Raw genomic sequence first — 4,215 nt, 5'->3', positions numbered from 1 at the left:
ATATATGTATATCTATCAATCAGAATCAGATTTGGAATCAGTTTCAAGCTTTGCGGCGCAACAGAGCTGAAAAACGTAAAATTTTTGACTCGAGGCTCAAAAGGTAGCATCAGATAATTTCAATTAAAAATGCCTTTGAATAGGCATTTCGATCGTTGGCTGGCAACCCCCCGACAAAGGACTTGCCATTGATGTCCTTCTTGTTGTCCTTGTTGCTGCCGCTGCCGTATCAGCACTTTTAAATCAAAATGGGGAGGCTGTCGCTTAATTGAGTTTCGCTTTGACGGCAAACCGCATAAAAGGCGACTTTTAAGTCTTCACATGCTCCGCCCCGCAATTAAAGCCGCTGCGTCCTGCGGAAAGCCTTGGAAATTTAATATTCTCATAATGAGCGGAAAACTTTCATGCATAAGCTGCAAAACAACTTTTGTGGTTGCTGACCAAGGGAAGCTGGGCTTCTCTCCTCTGGGCGCTCTTAAATGACATTCTACATATATTTTGTTGCTTGGATCAACAATGAATGAATAAATGTGGACGAATTGCGTCAATCAATCAAGCCCTCAATCATGTGGAATTCCTTAACTTTAACTTGAGAATATAAATAAATAAATGAAATTATTGGATAATTTATATTAATTTAATTAATAAAATATTTAATAATATATCATCAAAATCAGTCAGAGTCACCTAAATGAAGTGCTGTTAAATAAACGATAACATTTATGTAAATGCTACCATTCTCTGCGATTCTCATAAATGAAAGTAAGCAGAATAGATATTTCTTAAATTTTTTACGTGTTGTATAAAGGGAAATATCATAAATGTATGTACTTACATATGTATATACAATATATATAATAATACAAATAGTATACATATGTATAATATAATATAATATAATACAATAATATAAATTTGGAATATTTGACTAGATGAATAGATAAACTAACGTTATGAGCGTATTCAGCTTATTAGGGATATGAAAAGATGAATTTGAATCACAAATATGAATGATATAGTTCTCAACGCTTTAAGATCTTACGTATATCCTCACTCAAATACGTTTCGCTCACTCTAAGAATATTTAACAACCCTGACTAACAGAGATGTTGCTTTTCGCATTGGGCAGTTTGGTGGTATATATTTACATACATACATATATATATACATCATAAAGTTATCAACTTGATGTTGATGAGCTTGTCGTTGTTGTTGCTGTTGTTGTTGTTGTTGCTGTTGTTGATGACGCTGCAAACAAATTTGCGCTGTTAACAAAGGACGCGTCGCTTCTGCTGGCTTTTTGTTGTCGGTCGTCGCATTCGCCACGCTTGTCAGTGGCAACTCGAGGGGAGTCGGGCTGAGTCGGGCTGGAGTCATTTTGTCAGACTGTCTGTAGGCCTGTCCGTTCGTTCCTCATGCCAGCCGTGATGCTTGATGGCAGCATAATTGATGCACTCGAGCGTAAGTGATTAGATTCATTATGCTGCCAGTCTGGCAACGCCAATGGCAACACCCAACACCATAGCAGAGGCAGGGGGCAGGGGGCAGGGGCATCAGGTGTCCATTTAAAATGTTTAAAATATATATTTTAAATTAGAGATTTCTTTGTTCGAGCCTGCCAAATGATGTGTGACAGCATTTTTATTGCCGTGTCCATGGCCATTCATCGAGAGAGGCCAGAATCGAGCTGGAACTTCGATTGGCAGCTGGGGTAAAAGCCAACGCATGCCAACATTAATCAAGACATTCTAAGGACCGAGCTATATATACAAAGTATTTATGCATTTCGAGGGTAAACGACAAAAAAGAAGAGAAAAAAAAAGAAACATAACCAAAAACTCATAAAAGGCTCAAAACACACGCCGAGGGCGCAAAAGCAACGTTTCCGGTGTGTCGCTCGCCATTGCCTGCCTGGGGAGTCGGGGGTAGGGGTTGCCTGCGTGGATGACGAGGGGCAGAGGGTAGAGGTCCATAAAACGTGTGTGCATTCTAGCTTAAAATAAAGTCGCAGGCGACTTGTTATACTCATTCACAAAAGTGAAACGGGTATATTGGTTTTGTGCAATGTCTGGCTTGCTGTCCGTTCGTCTGTTCGTCAATCAGTCCATCCGTCCATATGAATGCAATTTTGAAGTTAGAGACTTGACTGGGTCGTGCCAACTTGGAAAATGGACTGAATTAGTATTCTGCAGTCGGTAACGCTCGACCGCAACGTTCTCGCTTGTTGTTGTTGGCACTTTGGCTTTTGTGTCGTTATTCATTGTATTCGCGTTTGGCGAAATATGAATGTGAATGCGAATGCGAGTGTATATTGTCCTAATGGATGCTCGCCCATTTGGGGTTGGCACTATTCATAGAAATCGTCATATGCTAATTAAGCAGAAAAGTACAACTAAAGACATTTTGAGCCTTATATTGTAAGGAAAGTTGGAATATATTCATGATTTGATTTCATTAGCATGTATTCTATAAATCTATTTTTCAGCATTGAACAGTCGAAAAAAAAAAGATATTATGGAGATGGAGATTTTCATACGTACGCCGTCCGTTTGATCTCCTTTTACCTACACTAGCTGAGAACTTAAGGAATCTTGAAATTCAATGCAAAACAGTTTATTAAAATTTCGATGTAACGTATTTCAAAGTCATTTAGAAGTAAAATAAATAGCAATAACCGTATTCATTTAAAAATGTATTTCTATATTTCAAGGCTCAGAAAAATCTTTCATGAAGCCTTTCTTTTCATATTCGGCAATCTACAATCAATACAACAAATGCATTTCATATCGAATTGTTTTCGGTTCACACCAAATCAAACATCGAGTCCCCATTCACTGCGGCCATGTCTCGATTACACACAGTTGAATTGAGAGACACGAGACAAGCGCCTCTATCAGAGTCTTAAAACTAATAACAGGCAAAACAACTTGAGTCCCCTTCGCGCCGTGTGCGTGTCTCATATCTGAGTTGCTTCCAGCTATTTGCACACAAACAAAAATAAATATTAAATCTCTGGCTGACGAAAGCGAAATCGTTTTGTGCCGGAGAGCTAGAGAGGGAGGGGGAGAGAAGTGAGAGGAGTCTCTGGCCACAGTCTTGCTCACTCCAGAGAGTAGGAAAAAAACACCCTCAGGTTTCGATTTACGGCTTACGACTTACGGTTTACGGTGGCACGCGCTTATCGAGCTGAGAGCAGCGTTTAGTTTGTGATTGAGTGGGTGGACGTGTGGATTGACAGCATGAATCGGCTGAATCAACAAGCAGACCACCACATCCATGTCCATTTGCCGGTGACCAGGCCACAATTTCAACTGCGCTCGAGTTGGCTACTTTCGTGGGCTTCTGGCGAGAACTTTAAAGCCGTCTTGCTGCAGCTGGTAATTAAAACCGAAAGCCTTTTCCTGTCAGCTATCCATAAGCGGATGAGCCAAAGCGTAACCCACTCCAATTAAGGATGTCGCTGCGAAAAGCCATACATCATTGAAGCCACGGGGAATCCCAAACAAAGATGACAACGCGCTGCCAGTGGGAGAAAAAGTCTATAAAAGTTATTTTGTAATTAGTGCAAGAGTTACAACAACAGCAACAACAACAACAGCAACAACGACAAGAGCCAGAGCAACAACAATTTGTTGCTGACTGAAATTGAAGTCGACTTCTGGGCGCCGTTGCACTAATTACCGCTGACGTGGCTCTGCCTCGGCCCGCCCCGCCCCCGCCCCGCCGCACCGCCTGTCGCGCCTGTCAACTCAAATTTGACACTTTTTTCGCACAATTTATGAGACGGGGCAGACAGCCACGCCTATACATTATCGAGGGCTGCACAGTGGGTACTGATCACAAAGTTCAAATCAAGCTTAAAAATCTGTTATCCCAATGGGGATATAGCTCAGCGGTAGAGCATTCGACTGCAGATCGAGAGGTCCCTGGTTCAAGTCCGGGTGTCCCCTAAAAATTGTATATTTTTTTAAAATAATTAAATCTGAGAATTAGTCATGAATTTATAAAGCTAGATTTTTTAAGGCTCAAGTTCAAGATAAGCTTAGAAGTTCGAAATTAATGAGGGTTTGTAGTTCCGTAGCGTCGATCATTCGGCTGCGAAAGGAGAGGGTACCGGGGTTCTAATCTGATATAGTCACAGTGGAAAAATTCTTTTTTTTTTTTATACTACATCAAATTTTTAAATAATCCGATTCGATAATTTAGGAAAATGCC

General features: G+C 40.6%; 1 non-coding gene across 1 annotated transcript; it reads left to right on the top strand.

Moving 5' to 3' along the window:
- The first annotated feature begins 3,878 nt into the window (after positions 1-3,878).
- On the top strand, positions 3,879-3,950 carry Trnac-gca. The gene has a single exon. It is a non-coding gene; the product is annotated as a tRNA-Cys (tRNA).
- The last annotated feature ends 265 nt before the right edge of the window (positions 3,951-4,215 follow it).

This window comes from Drosophila mojavensis, unplaced genomic scaffold (assembly GCF_018153725.1).
Source record: "Drosophila mojavensis isolate 15081-1352.22 unplaced genomic scaffold, ASM1815372v1 contig_36, whole genome shotgun sequence".
NCBI lineage: Eukaryota > Metazoa > Arthropoda > Insecta > Diptera > Drosophilidae > Drosophila > Drosophila mojavensis.
Note: the sequence above shows the minus strand (reverse complement) of the source record. Positions and strands in the feature narration are given on the sequence as shown.